Source organism: Pelodiscus sinensis, chromosome 6, assembly GCF_052426305.1.
Source record: "Pelodiscus sinensis isolate ZL-2025 chromosome 6, ASM5242630v1, whole genome shotgun sequence".
In the NCBI taxonomy this organism is placed as follows: Eukaryota; Metazoa; Chordata; order Testudines; family Trionychidae; genus Pelodiscus; species Pelodiscus sinensis.
Genome location: NC_143057.1, coordinates 119600313 through 119618897, shown reverse-complemented (window position 1 = coordinate 119618897; position 18585 = coordinate 119600313). Strand labels below are relative to the sequence as shown.

The 18585-nt window shown below is 43.0% G+C and overlaps 1 protein-coding gene across 3 annotated transcripts in view; it reads left to right on the top strand.

The window, feature by feature from the left end:
* The first annotated feature begins 8797 nt into the window (after positions 1-8797).
* ARK2N (arkadia (RNF111) N-terminal like PKA signaling regulator 2N) overlaps positions 8798-18585 on the top strand; it is a 64839-nt gene continuing 55051 nt past the window's right edge. For 2 of the 3 annotated variants that reach the window (XM_075932729.2, XM_075932730.2), the window contains exon 1: positions 8798-8956. The gene's annotated coding sequence lies outside the window, so the exon portion shown is untranslated. Of the gene's footprint in view, positions 8957-9652; positions 9729-18585 lie in introns of all 3 variants that reach the window. The other variant, XM_089779461.1, reaches the window with a different exon arrangement.

Genomic DNA, 18585 nt, shown 5'->3' with positions numbered 1-18585 from the left:
GCACTGGATTGAGGCTTTATTGCCTTCCTGGCTTTTATAGTACATTATGATTAATACTAAGTGAATGGAAGAAACTCCAGAGAGTTTGCTGTAGTTCCGCCATGAGGGGAAAGTGGTAGGTAGAAAAAAGATACAGGTGCTTAATTGACTTTTCTAGTTCTGGGAGCACATAGGCTTTGGGTGTATTGGGAATGGAGAACGTGGAAATACAAGCAATAGGTGAATGAGCAGGCAAATGAGGGGAAAAGAGTTCATTTGCATACAGTGCCAGTTACTGACCTGCATTGTTGCTTCCTGCAGATGCCCATTCAATTCACAGTGGGAACTGGGCTTTGCTGGATCTATGGGAGTGTCTACTTACTCCATGATTGCCTTCCTGCTTGTGCCTACCTGCCTCTTGACGCAATACCGGCATGGGGTCTGGAGCAACAGTGATTTTGCTTGGATGCGTGGTCAGAAGGAGCAGATCCACAGGGTTGTTGTAGTACACTCTCACCTCCTTTGTGATCCTCCTGAGACCTTCCTCACAGGGATAGTTTGAAGAAAGCTCCATGAGCTGAGTCGTAGGACAGTCTCATTTCCCGGGGGAAAAGACTGTAGTGGTTTGGCTGTTTAAATGTTAATGTTAAACAAGCCAGGATTCGGGCTCTCTAGCCTTGTAGATTATTTCACTTTCCAGGCTCAGCCAGTAGCACTCAGAGGCTCTAGGAACATCCTGCTGGATACAAGTGTGGCAGTGGACTAAGTGGAAATAATACTTGAGATAGGCTTTGTTCAGTTCAGTGAAGTCCTTGATTTTAGTATACTGTAAACTTGCATTGTTCCACACCTAGCTTTGCAGCAAAACTTACCCAAGAGTCCACCCTTGACTACACAGTCAGCAGCAAGGGCTGGAGTTTGACACAATCCAGCAAAGGTAGCTGGATACTACTCCTGCTTGGTACTGCTAGGAAAGATACTGGGGGGGAGAGGGAATCGAACAGCTGTGTGCTACTTCTGTTCCAGAACTAAGCCATCTGCTTCAGTCACACAAATTAGCTGCTAGTTATCACCTAGCACTATTCAGCTTTCAGGCAGTGTGGTGAACATCAAATAAATGTTAGACCTTTACACTTATTTTTAACAAGAGTTCTCAGTTCTTCAATTACACAGTGTTGTAAATGTTTATACAAAACAGTAAGCAATCCCCCTCACTGGAAATGTACATTATGAAACAATTGAGAATGCTCCAGACATTAGATAATTTAAATGGAATTGAACAGTCCATCCATTTTTCTGAAACACATTGCACCTGATTGTCCGAGGTGCTGAGTATCCACTATTTAAATGGAAAGGTGTCCTGCCAAGATTTGTGTGCTTACTTAGCATTATATAGCTTCATTGACTTCTATAGGATTTACTCAGTGCACAAAAATTTCAGAAGTAGCTAGATTAGTCTGTTTCAGTAAAAATAACATGGATTCCAATGGTATCTTAAAGACTAAGGCTATGTCTATGCTGCAGGTTTCTTGCGCAAGAACAGCCATTCTTGTGCAAAAACTTGCAGCGCGTCTACACTACAAGCCCGTTCTTGCGCAAGAAAGTTTACTGTAGATTGTCAGAAGAAAGGGCTTTTTGCACAAGAGTTATTCCTCTCCCCACGAGGAATAAGACTTTTTGAGCAAGAGCTCTTGCGCAAAAAGGTTAGCGTGGATGGGGAAAGGGGGTTTCTTACACAAGAAACCCCTATGGCTAAAATGGCCATCAGAGCTTTCTTGCGCAAGAGAGTGTCCACACTGCCATCGATGCTCTAGCGCAGAAGCATATCTCTTGCACATGGCAATGTGGACGCGCTCTTGCGCACGAATTCTTGCGCAAAAAGTTCTTGCTCAAGAAACCTGCAGTGTAGACATAGCCTAATTGTTTTATTATGGCATAAGCTTTTGTGAGTTGCAACTCACTTCATCAGATGTATGAAGTGAAAGAAAAAAGATAGTAGAGATACAGAGATGGAAGTGTTACATCAGAGCTAATCTACTAGGGTATGTCTCCACTACCCCGCTAGTTCGAACTAGCGGGGGTAATGTAGTCATCCGCACTTGCAAATGAAGCCTGGGATTTGAATTTCCCAGGCTTCATTTGCATGAAGCCGGCCGGCGCCATTTTTAAATGCCGGCTAGTTCGGACTCCGTGCCGCGCGACTACACGTGGCACGGACTAGCTAGTTCGGATTAGGAAGCCTAATCCGAACTAGCTAGTCTGTGCCGCGTGTAGCCGCGCGGCACGGAGTCCGAACTAGCCGGCATTTAAAAATGGCGCCGGCCGGCTTCATGCAAATGAAGCCCGGGAAATTCAAATCCCGGGCTTCATTTGCAAGTGCGGATGACTACATTACCCCCGCTAGTTCGAACTAGCGGGGTAGTGGAGACATACCCCTATATAGTTGAGAGAGTTTCATGTGTTTGTCTCTCTGTCCAAGAACTCATCCTAAAGGGTAAGTGCAACGACCACCAAATACATAATATAGCTTCCTCTTCTAACTTAAAGTAAAGTAAGGATTTTACTGTGCCAGGAAAATGGGATGAGCCTAGAATGGGGTTGCGTCACAAAAAAGCCACATAGAAAAGAGACAGTGCGCCCCTCCTCTATCTGGGACTGCCCAAGCCTCCCACCCCTAGGCACTCTTTAGAGAGTTCAGGGTAGCTGAGCTCCCCCCTAATTTGTACAAGAACATTGCTGGCTGTTCTCCTTTGGTAGGGAGCAAGGGGAAAATATAGTTTGCTGCATTCCTCATCCTGGCTGGGGAGTGCAGGGGGCAGATGAACCTGGATCTGCCCCAGCCAGGGCCATGCGCCCCTGGAACTGCAGCACCCATGGAGAGGCGCTTCTCACCTTGCTCCAAGCTGCTGAGGTGAGAGAGGATGGGTAGTCCTCTCTCCCTGGGACAGTGTTTCTCAACCTTTTTTTTAATAAGGTACCCCTTTAAAAAAAATATATATATATATATATATATATATATACACACACACACACACACACACAAGTACCCCCAGTACTTATAGTTTTCAGACCCACACAATTTTTTCTACCATTACAACACATTTGTTTAAACAACTTAATCGTAGCTGGGCGGACGATGACATTTTTGGGTGAAAAAACTACAAAAAGAATAAAGCCCTGTAAAACTTTAAACAAAAATTCAGTTTTCTCCAAATTTCAGTTGTTGACGTACCCCCCAGACTTCTCTTGAGTACCCCTAAGAGTACTTGTACCACTGGTTGAGAAACACTGCTCTGGGACAGACTGCATACTGAACCCCTCAATCTCCTCTGCCCCTCCCCCCCCCAAGCAATGATTCAAATGAAGCATTTACATTTTCATTTTATTTTCCAATGAAAATTAATTGAGTTAAGGCCAGGTAAATCTTCTAGTAATGAATATGACTGAATGTTTGAATAATGAATTAGCTCTGATATAACACTCCCATCTCTATATCCCTACTAACTGTTTCTTTTACTAAATGCAGCTGATAAATGAGTTGCAGCTCACAAAAGCTTATGCCCATAATAAAATTGTTTGTCTTTAAGGTGCTACCAGATTTCTAGGTTTTTTCCAGTGGACAAAGTAGGCATGAAGGCTTTTGCAGGAATAAGACTAAAAGGCCCTGATCCTCAAAAGTATTTAGGTATCTAACTCCCAATGAACACTTTTGAGGATCTGGGACAAAGTATGAGTTCAAAGGAATTGCTCAAAACCACTGAAAATCAACCCAATTGTACTTATAAAGTACAAAAGATACTTGATCATAATGGAACAAAACTATTATATCAACAATATCAAAATACAAACACGTCACAAACATTTCTGGAAAAGAAAAATAGTGCACAGTAATACATTGATCCTTTTCAGATACGTATTCCTATGTGTACATTATTATACAATGATAAAGTTTTGTTCCTTCCCTGTGGGGCATCTAGCACTGGCCACTATCAGAAGTCAGGATATTGGGCTTTATGGATCGTTGGTCTGACACAATATGGCCATTCTCGTGTAAAGTTACTTTTCCCGTTAAATTACAGTATGTTATTTTTAAAAATATTTTTAAAATATTAAAAATTTAAAAAACAAATACTATCAAATATATTAACTGTTAGTGTTTCTCAGTTAACAGCATATGCCTTAAAAGAAAATGTGTAGGTTCTAAAATTAAAACTAAAGAAATAAATAAAACTCCAGAGGACAAAGTTAAGTTTGTGGAGTTGAAATATATAAAATTAGTTACAATTCTTTCAGTGAAAATTGATTTAAAAATGGCATTTACTTTTTTTTCCCCAAAAATAAATGGCCAGTGTTGTAAAATTTTTTCAGGGCATATTTTTTTAAACTTCATTGTGTAGTGTACATAAGAACCATTTTTTGCAATAGTTTTTGGGAAATAGGAAACAATAAAATTTGACTGAAATAGTAGTAAGCAAAGTATGTGCACATGTCTAATAATTTACCAAATTAACATTTTCATTTTGAACAAAAACACTTTCAAAAATTCCAGTTGTTTTGGTAAAACAGTCCAAAACTTCAAGTAGCTGTAGTATTGAATAGAACATGACTGTAATTATGATGATGGGGTAGGATTTAAGAAATTTCTTCCTTTTAAATACTTGAAATTTGTAGATGATGCAATAGATAATTTTGTTCCATTAATCTATTCATAAATCTAGTATCTGAACATTAAGTTGTTTTTCAGCAATCTTAATGGTTTTAGAATTTTTTCTTTTTTTTGCACTTCTGTAAAATGATTCCAGAAATAAATTTGGCTTAGTTTAACTGCAATTTTCATTACACACACTCAAAAGTATTTCTTCTGCATAATCAGAAGAAAATACACTGAGGATTTGCGAATAAATACCTGTTTGAACTGAAAAATCCATAGAGGTTAAGTAGAGTTAAAAGATCTTCTGCAATTCTTTAAGAATATCAGGAAAGGTGTGAGACTCTAAGTCATAAATAAGAAATTCAGTTCAGTGCATGGTGGTCATAAACTAGTAATGTTGCATTACTGTTTTAGCTGAGTGTTCCCTACCCCCTGTAATGCAACATTATGGCTGCATCTAGACTGGCAAGTTTTTCCGCAAAAGCATGTTAAAAGCATTTGCGGAAAATCATGCCAGTCTAGATGCAGCCTACTAGTTTATGGCCACCCATGCACTGAACTTAATTTCTTGTTTAGTATGTAATCCTTATACTTACCCAAGATTTATCCAACTTACTTAAAATGACATGAGTGTTGTAACCTGGCCCATTGTTATATTGTATAACAGTGTAAATGAGTGAGCAAAAAAACTCCCCTCTTGAATCTTCCTTCTGAGCTTCCCACCACCTCATCTTTGCCTTTGTAAGCAAATGGTCTCTTCTGATGAATACAAGTTTCCCTGAAGATAGGCTTAATTCTTAAGTTTTATGCCATTTCTTTGGCTGTAGTAATGGCACCTTCAAATGCATTGGTTCAGTAAGCTACGATGAAGCAGCTTCTTATTGAAATAGCAGTGGTTGCAATGTCCATCAGCTGAGTTTATAATGCCTTGCTTATTGTGTTTACTTGGAACACAACAGGATATTATGCTAAACAATAATTAAGATCAGAAATGTGAAGGTAGTTGATCTGGTTTTCCAGGCTTTCCACTTTGGCTGTGTCTAGACTGGCCAGTTTTTCTGGAAAATCAGCCACTTTTCTGGAAAAACATGCCAGCTGTCTACACTGGCTGCCTGAATTTCCGCAAAAGCACTGACTTCTTACTGTAAGAAATCAGTGCTTTTTGCAGAAATACTATGCTGCTCCTGTTTGGGCAAAAGTCCTTTTGTGTAAAAGGGCCAGTGTAGACAGCTGATATTCGTTTTGCGCAAAAAAGCCCCGATCGCGAAAATGGCAATTGGGGCTTTTTTGTGCAAAAGCGCGTCTAGATTGGCCACAGACGCTTTTCCGCAAAAAGTGCTTTTGTGGAAAAGCGTCTGTGCCAATCTAGACGCTTTTAACGGAAAACTTTTCCGTTAAAAGCATTTCCGGAAAATCATGCCAGTCTTGACGTAGCCCTTGTGTTGGATTCTGGCCATAGCTTTACTTTACAGCACCAGTTTCATGTGGGCATTGTAAACCTCAGTCTTGTTGGGCCTTATACTGTCAATGTGGATCTCTCAGTGAGTGTCTCTTAGCAGTAAGATTTGTGGTATTGTCCTTGACCTTGAGGATTTTCCACATCATAGTTTATCCAGAAAACAGGATGTTTCTCTCTTGCAGATTCTGAAGAGAGATTCTGAATCTGAAGCAGATGTTGTATCTGACACAACCAGGTTGAAGGATTGGCAGGCACAAAGCATGAAGACAGCTTTTGAATTAGGCGAAAGGATTCTTGCCTGGACACTGCTGTTTCTTCCCTTCATGTTCACGCTGTTGTAGCCTTGGCCACAGCCTGAAGCTTTATTTTATTCTCATTCAGAGCATTCACAAACAATTGGGTTAGGGCTAGGCCTTTTCCAGGAGAGTCCTCCACGGACTGGAAACAGATTTAAGTGGTCGGTTACTTGGATACAGCCATCCTCCTCATCAACAAATTTTACTGTAAATGACTTTTCACTGTGACTAGTGTTGGGAGTGCAGTCCATTATTGTGGCATAGTACTGCACTTTGCCAAGCCACATCAATATGTTCTCAAGCACCTTCCTTGGTGAACCAATTAGTTTTGAATTTGTAGCTTTGCTGGAAGATGGTGCTGGCAGCAAGCAGGGCCAGGTTCAGTATCTGCGGATTCCTTTTCAACAATACAACACTGAACTGGTATGAGCACCCTCCCAGTAATCTATGAAAATTACACACCACCAAAGGGAGTAAGGCACCTGGCTTGCTCTGTCACCTGGGCATTTGCTTTGGCTGGATGCTTTGCCAGCCATTCATGGGTGGCTGATATGCTAGGTGGGGGAAGGCATTGTTTTCCCAGCTGCCAGCCTGGGCCCATTCACACTCTGCTTCCGGAACGCCTGCTGTAGGTGTACTGGCGGTGGGGTACTGCTGCTTCCAGCGCTCACCCTCCCTGTGCTCCGGGCTGGGGAGGCCGGAGCTGCGCACCCTCCTCATGCTCAAGGGGGCTGTGGCCATGTGGCCTTCTCCCTCCCTATCCTCTGGGGCTGCCAAGGCTGGAGACACATACCGCCTGGAGTAGGGGAGAGTGGCTTGGCTCCTGTGGGGTCTGGGCAGAAGGGGCCAGGTTGTGGGTGCAGCTGAGGCGGGTTGCCTCCTTCAGCCCTATCTTCACCTACCACCCATGCAGTCACTTTTCCTTGCTCCCTGGCCACCCTGCCAGTTGCTGTTCCTTGTCAGCTCCTGTGTGTGTAACCCACACACCTAGGTGCACTTCACTGTCCCATGTAGTGACACTTAGACTGCTTTTGGCCCAGGTGGCCATTCCATCCATAGCAATCACAGCTTACATGCGAGAGAGCATCCATTCAGTCTGGATGCTATCTTTTGAAAAAGCAGATCGCTTTTTCGATGCATTTTTGCAGTGTGGATGCTCTCTTTCGGAAGAAGTTTTTTTGGAATATCTCTTCTGAAAAAAGCTTGTTCCGAAAGAAGCCTGCAGTCTAGACCTCAAATTTTTTTCCGAAAAAGTGGATGTGCTCTTTCGCCATCCCTGTAAACCTTGTTCTACGAGGCATAAGGAATGTGTTGAAAAAGCCGGTTTTTCCAAAATTTGGCACCATGTAGACGCACCAAATTTCAACAGAAAAGCAGAAAAAGCAGTCTGACTTACCTTTGTCATCTAGACATAGCGTTGATGATTACCTGTTCTGTTCATTCTCTCTGCATTGACTTCTATCAGAGACAGACCTTTGGTGACCCAGGATGGCTGTTCTTATGTAAAGCTGCTAATTTCTTAGTAACAGCACTTACATTAATTTACACTTTGCTGCTCAATTTTGCTCTGCACTGGGGGAATCATTATTGCCTAAACTTAAAACCTGGTCTGTTTCAGGTATTTTCCCGTCAAATTTGTCCCTCGCTTCAAAATTGCAACTGAGTTTTTTGCTTCCTATACTCAACTTCTGAAGGGTTTTTCAGGAGCATCTTTTATTTTCTACAGAGAAAAAAGACAGCATTATGGAGAACAAAAGTTTGTGTTCCTCAATCTTAGAAAATCATCAAACATGGTGTGCTAAGCATTGCAAAAGAAACCACACTATTTCTTTTGTAATGTTGAATAGAGGGGTGTTCAGTAGATATCTGTGGTGTTTCACTAAATAGTCCTTTATTAGTCACCACCTACACTCTTCGGTTATGTCTACACTCGTGGCTTCTTGCGCAAGTATGGCCATTCTTGGGGAAAGAATCCGCAGAGCATCCACACTGCCCGACCCTCTTGCACAAGCCTGTAGAGGGGCAGAGAGCTGAGGGGTGATCCTCCCCATTGGGCGCAAGTGTGGGAGGGAAGGGGGCTGAGAAGAGGCGCTGGGTCCTATCCCTCCCCTAATTGGGAGACTATGGATTATCCCCCTCTTGTTCCACAGAGGAGAGGGACTGATCCAGGGGAGGCTCTGGATCCCAACTCCTTTCTCAGCAAGGGGTCAGAGATGGGGACCCCCCTGATTCCTGTCCCCAGGGAGGCCTGGTTGGGTCCAGAAGGAAGGGCTCTGGCTGTTCCCTCTCGCCACGCACAGGAGGAGGAGCAGCTCGCCAGGCGGGGGCCGCCAGGGGGCGCTGCAGGGGCCGGCGGCAGCGCCGCTCCGTGGGCGGCTCGGCGGCAGCCCGCGCCCGGCCGCCGGAAGTGACGCCGTGAGCAGACTCTGAGCGGCCTCCGGTGACATTTTCTCTCAGCGGCGCTCAGGGCGGGGAGCGGGGCAGGCGGCGGCGACCCGGCCTCGGCCCCCCCCATGTCCGAGCTGCTCCCCCGCGAGGGGGAGGCGAGGAGGAGTCGTGGCGGCAGCGCTGGTGAGTGACCCGCCTTCAGCCGCCGGGGGCTCGGGCCGCCCCCCAGAACCGGGCCGCCCCCGGCCGGCGCCCCGCGGGGGGTGCGGGCTCCGCTTCGCCTCAACGGGCCCGTACGCCCGCCCCCGGGGCTCGGACACAGGCCGCCTCTCCCCCCGTTGGGCCGGCGGGGAAGCCCGTGAGCTGAGGCAGGGCCCGAGACCCTGCGCGCTGCACCGGGCTGGGCCCCCGAGGGAGCCCGGGGGGAGAGTCGGGGGAGGGGAGGGCCGTAGAGCGCGCGGGGCCTTGCCAAGGGTCCCTCGGGCCGAGGCGCAGGTGGCTTCGGCAGGGTGCGATTTGGGGCTCGCCCTGGCCCGTCCGTGCAGGGTGAGCGCCGGGCCCCCGGGGGAGGTCACATCGCACCCTGGAGCTCCGGGAACTGCAATTCCGCGCTCCAGGGGAATGACTCCTAAAGAAGCTTTGGGGGCAGTTTTTCAGGAGCCCTTCGATGTCTCTCCCCTCCCCCTCCCCGGACTTCCTGTTCATTTCACGACTCGGCAGGAAGTGTAGGACTGCAGCATTTCGCTTCTGATTTCACGGGAAGCCCAGCAGAGACCTTGAGTCTACCTAGATGTGATCCGGTCAGGGCTGTGGAAGGCAGTTTAAAGTGGGGGCCAATATAATTTGTTTCTCTACCTGACTCTTCTTTTCCTCTCTGAGGTACCCCATCTGCCAGCATCTTGGTCTGCCAGCCCATCCCTTCCAAATTTGAATGAGTGATGCTGTTGTCTGGCATGTGAGTTTATGGCACTTCTGTTTGTCTCACCTACTCTTCCATCAAAACATTGGAGTGGTTGGGCTAGATTTGAGTGGTGGCAGTATGACTCTGGTGGAAACCTGAGTGCTATGTGCCAGGTGGGAATGCCATTCACTCCGATTGGTTCAGCTGCCTGGCTGTCATGACAGATGACTGTTCTGAGCAGTGTTGTAACTTGGAGTGTGTGGTCACACTACTACTAAGGTTTGGCCCTGTCAAAAAGTGGTGCTCTCCCCTGCCTACCCTCATGGCTCCTGCTCTGCTGACTATCATTCTAGTTATAAACTTTAATGCTCATTCTTTCTGCCTTTAGGGAGTCTTTCTTACCATGTTTTTTAAAATCAGTTATTACTGAGGACAGAGAGAATACAGAGGGGTAACTGAAATAATGGTTTCTGGTGTTCAGGTTCATTAGCTTTGTGCCAGTGGGCACTTCTGTAATGTTTTATGTTTGTTCATGTCCTAACAGAAAAGCAAAACTCTTACGTTTACTGTTTGTCATGTTAGGCCCATAATCTGTTGTAACTTGATTACTGTAGCTCACTGGTTCTCTTGCTATGGGTTGAAACTCCATTTTAACAGGGTCACCAAAGTTGGCATTTGACTTACTGTGGCCCAAGCCTGAAGCCAAAGCCTGAGCCCTAGGTGGCAGGGCTTAGATTCTAGGCCTGGGACAGAAAACCTTGGGCTTTGTGGCAGGCCTTGGGTGGGCTCAGGTTTCACTTCTGCCCCCCTTCTGCCCTCCTGTCATCTTGTCAGAAGGAGGTTTGGGTACAATGAAGTCTGAGAACCTCTGCAAGTGTATAGCTCATCAAATCAATTTTGACAATGCTGGGAAGCAAACTTTTGATTACTTAAATAGTTCTAGAAAGAAATTTACATAATCTGAAATAAAAATGTGATTTGTTTGAAACAAATGCACACCTAATTTATGTAATAAGTAATACATCTGTTTAAATTTATGCAATAGTTCCAGTTCAAGAGTTTGTAACATCCTTATTTAGGCAAATCTCCCATTTATTTTAATAGGAATTTCTAAAGAAAGGTGGTAGGACTTGTCTCCAAACCTTTAGATATATGGACTTTCTAAAAATACTGTAAAATAAAATTTCACTCTCCTACTTGTTTTAAGAGAGACTCTAAGGCCATGTGTACACTACCAGTTATGCCAACAAAACATATATTGCTCAGTGGTGTGAAAAACCCCACTGCAAGTGACATGTTATGCCGGCATAAGTGGCAGTACATATTTTTTGTGCTAACATAGTTCCTGCTGTTTGGTGGGGGTGGTTTAATTATGTGGACAGGAGAATGCTCTCCCCTTGGCATTGAGTGGTTATATCACAGATCTGACTGCGGTGCAGATTTGTCAATACAACTCTGCCACAGTAAGCTCTCTAGTTCAATCAGCCTAAGTTGTTGAACGTATCTTAGATCACATTTTCTAATGTTTGAACTTTACTTTTCTGGTCCTACTCGTTGATTTAAATTCTGGCATTATTGGACAGACTTGTTCAAATTTGTCTTCACTCCTATTTAAAATACCAAAGATTCTATTCTTAAATCTATTCTGATCCTTGTAATTTAAATTCACTTTTACAGTGTTTTTAATATTGAAAGAAATGGGCCAAATTGTTTGCGCTTTGAGAAGTTTACATAGTTGCCTTTGCAGTCTTTTGGGAAAGTCATAGTTCAAAGTTTCAAACTTTTCATGATAGCTAGTGTTAATATGTAAGTAACACAAAGTATCTAACTTTGTTTAAAAAACTGTTAGAACTCTTGTTTAGAAATTAGAGATGTAAGCGATTAGTCAACTACCCGATAAGCATATGCTTATTGGGTACTCAAGTAGTGACTTGACTATTTTTCTCTCCGCCCCCCTACCCACTCACTGCCTCTATCAGAGAAAGGGAGCAAGTGAGGAGGGATCAGGAGCTGTTGCTGGAGGGAGTCATCTTATAAGCTGGATTCCCCCAGCACCTTCTCCACGTGGGGCTGAGGATGCAGAGGCGCAGTGAGGAAATGGTGCGAGCGAAAACTGAAGCAGCCCCCTCTCATGCCAGTCCTGACTGCTGTGCTTTTGCCTTGTACATTTCAAAGGAACCCTGCTCACCTGGGGGAATGCTTTGGTGCCAGCTTGTGCGGGTTCCCCCATGCCTTTCCCTTTGAAATATACAAGAGCTGTGGGCAAGCCTCGGGCTTTCACGGCCCATGGCTTTTGTACATTTTAAAGGAAGAGACGCAGTGGGATAGTGAGTGCCCCCCTTATCAACTAATTGAAATTTAATATCCCTATTAAAAAAGCTATAGTATCATATGTAGATACAGTTCTGTTTTATTGGAAACAGTGAATCTTGGCTATTCACGTCAACCAAGCATAAGTCTTTGCTGAAATACCTTTCAATGTTTCTTTAAAAATATCAGATTTCTATTAATCTTCTGAAAACAGTTTTTATTTAGCTTTGTGTTCTGCGGTACTTGCATCTCAAATAATAAACTTAAAAAGCAACAAATAGTCTGGTAACACTTTAAAGATTAACAAAGCATGTAGATGGTAGGTATCATGAGCTTTTGTCGGCACAGCCCACTTCTTCAGATGACCGGTCATCTGAAGAAGTGGGCTATGCCGACAAAAGCTCATGATACCTACCATCTACATGTTTAGTTAGTCTGTACAGGATAAACTTAAAAAAACAACAAATAGTCTTTAAAGTGTTACCAGACTAACTCAGCTACCCTTCCAAATAATGTTATACTATTTAGGCTGATTATATAGAAGTGAAATTGCTAGTCTATTTTCCTTGTCCAAGCTAGTAAAATTCAAAATATAAACCATATAAAAGGTAAAGAGTGAACAAGACTACTTCGGTTTAGTTTTTCCCTGAGGCTTTAGTAAGGACTTTAAAATCTGATAGGTTTTGCAAAGACAAAGATTTTAATAAACTAACATTTGACCTCAGCACTTGACAGCAACCCCTTAACTATTTTAGATAAAAGTAGTAAGGTGGAAATTCCTTCAGAACACTGGTTCTCTACCTATTTACCACTATGTGACTTACAAGATGGAATGTGAGCCATATTCAATACTATTTGTATGGCTCTGAGGATGTTACATGGGCCCGCAGCTATGTGCTGATTGGACTGATTTCCTTACCGTTAGATGTAATTGTTTTTATAGTTCTAAGAGCAGTATCTGGAAAAATGCAATTTTCTCCCCTTTTCCAGGGCAACTGTTCTCTGAGATCTCCTTATTACAAATCTAGAGTTCATTTTACGAGCTTGAAATAAAGTTTTGTGTGGCTCAGGATTTTCACTTGATTTGGATTCAATTAACAAACTACCTTTTTCCCCCTATATGGAGTTTAGATCCATGTAGAAGTAAATTAGTATCATTCAATCAGTAAGATGAAATGTGTTGCTCAACATTGCAGCTATTCCTAACACTATGTGCTTGATCAACCTGTGAGTGCAGGGTTCTTGAACAGTTTAATCTGCATGGTTAATGATTTGGAAGAGTCAGGTGTTCACAAAAGAAACTGATCCAAGAAAGGTTTTATTACTTGGAGACTTGAATGGCTGGTTAACTATGAGACTATAATGCCAGTGTTTTGTTAAGCAAATAATAATGGGGTTAAGGGCAGAAAAGACTGGAAAACAATTGCTGAATAGAAGTAGCAGCATATGAGCAGAAGGATTAAGGTAACAATTCAGATTAATTTTGTACATACATGCACACTTGCATTTTTAAAATTAAAAGCGCCAGCTATCCCTATCTGCTCTTCCAACTAATCATTAGTTGGCTGACTTCTTACAGACCTCACATCAGAGGTGTGTCTTGAGGAGGGTTTTGCCCAGGCCTCCACAAAAATAGTCATTGTAAAAACTGCAGCAAAAAGACTGCATGCTCTGAAGGACTTAATCTGTAAGATAAGAAATGGTACCCTCCTCCCCCCAAAAAAGATACGCAACAGTGAGGCAACTAAGAATAGCATGATAGTCAGGGATCACAGCACAAGCCATATAAATCCTCCTGGATTGTTAAAGAAGGCCTGGAGACACCTGTGGGAAGCTGACAGTCTGGTAGATAAGGCTACCATCAACAATGTAGAGGAGGTGGGAGACATTGAAGTCTGGGTGAACAAAGAATAGAGAATGAATTGTGAATGGTCTTGGTCAAAGCAGCAAGTAACATACCTGCTGTCCACTTTGTTGCTCGGATCACATTTCTTCTGTTAGGTACCCCTGAAGACTAAGATTTATTTGGGTTTTAGCTTTCATGGGCAAAGACCCACTTTGTCTGATTCATGGAATGGAAATTACAAAGGTAGGCATAAATATATACTGTGGTGTCCAACCAGTTCTGAAGCAGTAGCCACTGTAGTGGCTATTGCTATAGAAAACCAGCCACGTTCAGCCCAGCCAAGCCCCACTCAACTGGCCAAATAGCCACATGTTGTCTAGTGTGTTGGACACCATGGTGTCAAGGACCAGTGACCCACTCCCGGCAGTTGATGAGGAAGTGTGAATACCAAGAGAGGGAAAATTGCTTTTGTAGTAGGGATGTTAGATACTGGGTTTTTAGTAATTGGGTGTAGCCACAACAATATTTAGCTGTTACACAGTTACTAAAATGCTCCCCAGGAGTGGGGCTGGCAGCCAATGCGCTCCTGGTCCCACGCCTGAGTAACCCCCTGCCACCCTGCCTCTGTATCAGAGGCAGCAACCTCTGTCCGTATGGGCCCTGAGCTCCCAACAAACAGAGGTTGCTCTGGCATACCACTTTTAAGCTGGCTCTGTGGGAGGCAGTGGAGGTGGGAACAGGTGGCTCCACGGGAACCAGCACACATGGGGAGCTGGCTTTTAGGGTACCAGCTCCTGTTGTCTTGCTGCTTTTGGGCACGTCTAAACTACATTCCTCTTTCAAAAGAGGAATGTAAATGAAGCAAATCGAAAGTGCAAATGAAGCGTGGATTTAAGTATCCCTTGCTTCATTTGCATATTCATTTCTGAGCGCTTTTTTGAAAAGTTTTTTCAAAAGTGAAAGCACAGTCTAGATGGGGTTCTTTTGGGGGAAAACCCCCCACCTTTTTTCAAAAGAACCTATACACTTTTTTCAGGAGTACGGTTTCTTTTGAAAAAGGTTTTTTTTTTCTGAAAGAACCCCGTCTAGACTGTGCTTTCATTTTCGAAAAACCCTTTTTCAAAAACGTGCTGACATGTGAATATGCAATGAAGCGTGGGCTATTTAAATCCACGCTTCCTTTGCACTTTCGATTTGCTTCATTTACATTCGTCTTTCGAAAGAGGGAATGTAGTCTAGACATAGCCTAGAGAGGCAGCGAAGGGAGGGCTGCATGTAGTCATTTGGATTAACTGATAAGCCCAGGTTTAGTGGTTAATTGTTTAAACATCTGTATGCTAACATCCCTATTTTGTAGTGATCCACCATCCCACATCCACCTTGACTGATGTGGCTCAATACTATACAGGAAAGGATGGATGCAGTACAGTAAGAGCAGTGGCATGGACTAGAAAGAAAAAGGGAAGACATTCATTATGCACACAGCTTCCTATATTCCCCCACCCTCTCCCACACACTTTTGCCACAGTAAAACTGTAATGGCTTCTGGATTTGAGAGAGGTCCTATCTGGGAATGGAAAGGAAAACGAGTTCAGTGTAAGCAGTGCAAGAAATTGATGCAGGGCTCAGTTGCAAGAATGAAACATCATGAGAGACCAAGTTGTAGAGGTTTTAAGGACACAGTACATTTAGCCTTCTGACATCTGTTAAAATTAATAAAGTTTAAAAGTAAAAAAAAAAGTTTGTCAGCCGGCAATTTAGCAGACTACTGCAATTGCAAATGTGAAACATTTATGTAACATTTAAGATTTGGTTTAATAACATATAAGTGCTATTGTTTCTGTGTGTGATTTAATTCTTGCCATTCCTAATGTACTGCAGCTTGACATAAGGTAATGAGTATTATGGACTATTTCCTAAATTTTTTATAAAATCAAGTTATCTAAAAAAATTACACAAAGTATACCTTCTTAGATGTTGTAAAATGTTGTAGTGAGTTGTAAATTAACGTGGTTTAGGGATCAGATTTGCAGCATTGTTTAAGAAAGATGTGAAGAAGTATCAGTGGAAAACTTGATTTAAATAAATGTTTTTTGGTGGTGTTTTAAATCGTGATTTAAATCAATCCATCCTGCTCCACGCATCTGACAAAGTTTGTCTTTGCCCACAAAAGCTTCTGCCTAAATAAATTTGTTAGCCTTTAAGGTGCCACAAGATCTCATTTTTGCAGTTACAGACTAACATGGCTATCCCTCTGCTACAGTCTTCTCTTTGAATCCCTTCACTGTCTTCTCACTTGCATCAAGTTCAAGCTTCATAGAATCATAGAACTGGAAGAGACCTCAGAAGGTCATCAAGTCCAGCCCCCTGCTCTAGGCAGGACCAATTCCAACTAAATCAACCCGGCAAAGGCTTTGTCAAGCCGAGACTTAAACACCTCTAGGGATGGAGACTCCACTACTTCCTTAGGTAACCCATTCCAGTGCTTCACCACCCTCCTAGTGAAATAGTTTTTCCTAATATCGAACCTGGACCTCTCCCACCACAACTTGAGACTATTGCTCCTTGTTCTGCCATCTGTCATTACTGAGAACAGCCTCTCTTCATCCTCTTTGGAACCTCCCTTCAGGAAGTTGAAGGCTGCTATCAAATCCCCCCTCACTCTTCGCTTCTGCAGACTAAACAGACCCAAGTCCGTCAGCCTCTCCTCATAAGTCATATGCTTCATCCCCCTAATCATTTTGGTTGCCCTCCGCTGGACCCTCTCCAGTGCGTCCACATCCTTTTTGTAGTGGGGGGCGCAGAACTGGACACAATACTCCAGATGTGGCCTCACCAAAGCCGAATAAAGGGGAATAATGACATCTCTGGATCTGCTGGCAATGCTCCTCTTAATGCAACCTAATATGCCATTAACCTTCTTGGCTACAAAGGCACACTGTTGACTCATATCCAGCTTCTCATCCACTGTAACCCCCAGATCCCTTTCTGCAGAACTACTACTTAACTGGTTGGTCCCCAGCGTGTAATTATGCTTGGGATTCTTCCGTCCCTGCACTTGTCCTTGTTGAACCTCATCAGATTTCTTGTGGCCCAATCCTCCAATTTGTCTGTGTCATTCTGGACCCTTTCTCTGCCCTTAAGCGTATCTACCTTTTCCCCACAGCTTAGTGTCATAGTGTCAAAGCTTCCTCTTTGTTTTTTAGACCCTTGATGGCTTTGTGTTCTTATTTGCCCATCTCCTTTTGCGTCTTATGATCACTCCCATATCTTCTGCTGCACCAGCTATGCAATTTTCATCACACAAGAATCTGTGTCCCTTGGATCCTGGAGTCTCTACATATCTCACAGTATAGAGTAGAGGCTGCAAATTGTATTTGTATTTTTAAAAAAAGGGGGAGGAGGCTAGAACTCTGTTGGCTGTGTTTATTCTTCCTCCCTGGCTAAACTGCTATGAGTTTCTTTAAAATCTACAATAATTTTTCAAAACACTACTTTTATCTCTGAACACTTTATTACCTACTGTCGCAGGCAAATAACCTCTAATATTCCAAAAACTGAAAGGTCATAGGAAAAGTTTCTGTATTTTTATATACTCTTTATTTGACAGCTCTGGGTTTGCAGTGTAATCATATAAAAATGTGACCTAAAACTGTAGATGCTGACAGAGTGATGAGCAAGTGTAGTAAATCTTTCACCTCAGTTATTAAAACTGACTAGATCTCAAGTTCAAAAGTTTGAGGGGTAGCTGTGTTAGTCTGTAACTGGAAAAACTTAAACAACAAATAGTCTTGCAGCACCTTAGAGGGTAACAAAAAATGTAGATGATATCATGAGCTTTTGTGGGCACAACCCACTTCTTCAGATGAATGGGGTTTAAGGGATCCTGTTTTCAAATAAATAGCACAGAGGGGATGGAGGGGAAGAGGAAGAAAAAGAAAAGGGATTTTTTTCTGTTTATTTCTAGATTTCAAGTTAATGGTGTTCATATTGCAAAACATGTATCCGCATTCAGTACAGAGAGCCTTAAATTTTGTATTTAAATGGTAGCTTTACCTAAAGCCCTGAGAGTTGCCAAGTTACTACAGCATTGGTGTCTGCTTCAGTGAAATGTTATCACACTTTGCTTATTTACAGTGGTGATAATTTCTATTATGGACTGATTAACCAGGCTGTTAAATTCTACCTAATATATGTATGTTATTTATATCCCAATCCTAAAAACAAGTCAGTAAAATTAGCATTTTCTTTCTTTGGCTCATTGTACTGGTGTAATTGAGATAACTATAAGGGTTTGTATAACAATCCATAATGGAAAATACTTGGTGTGTAGCATTAGATAAATACCAGAAAGGTAACATCTACATCATAGAGAATTATTATCACTGTGTTAGATGAGAAACTGAGCTAGAGAGCTTGCAATGGAAGTGGCATGGATGAAGTCTAGGCAACTGGGATAGCCAGGATTAAAACTAAATAGTTCTCTGCTCCCAGTCCTCTGTGTGTGTGTGTGTGTGTGGGTGTGTGGGTGGGTGGGTGTGTTTTACGATTAGAATATGTTCCCCATTTCATACATGTCAGTAATATATTGTTCATTGCTAGTTGAAGAGGCCAACACAATCGTATTATTGTTACTGTATCTCCCTAGATCTTCGTAATTTACTCATTCAAGATTAAAATCTAGGCACAACATCTGAGTTAGTGAGGTGTTACTCTTACTCAGTTAGAGGGATTGCCCCAGGCACAGGAATGTTA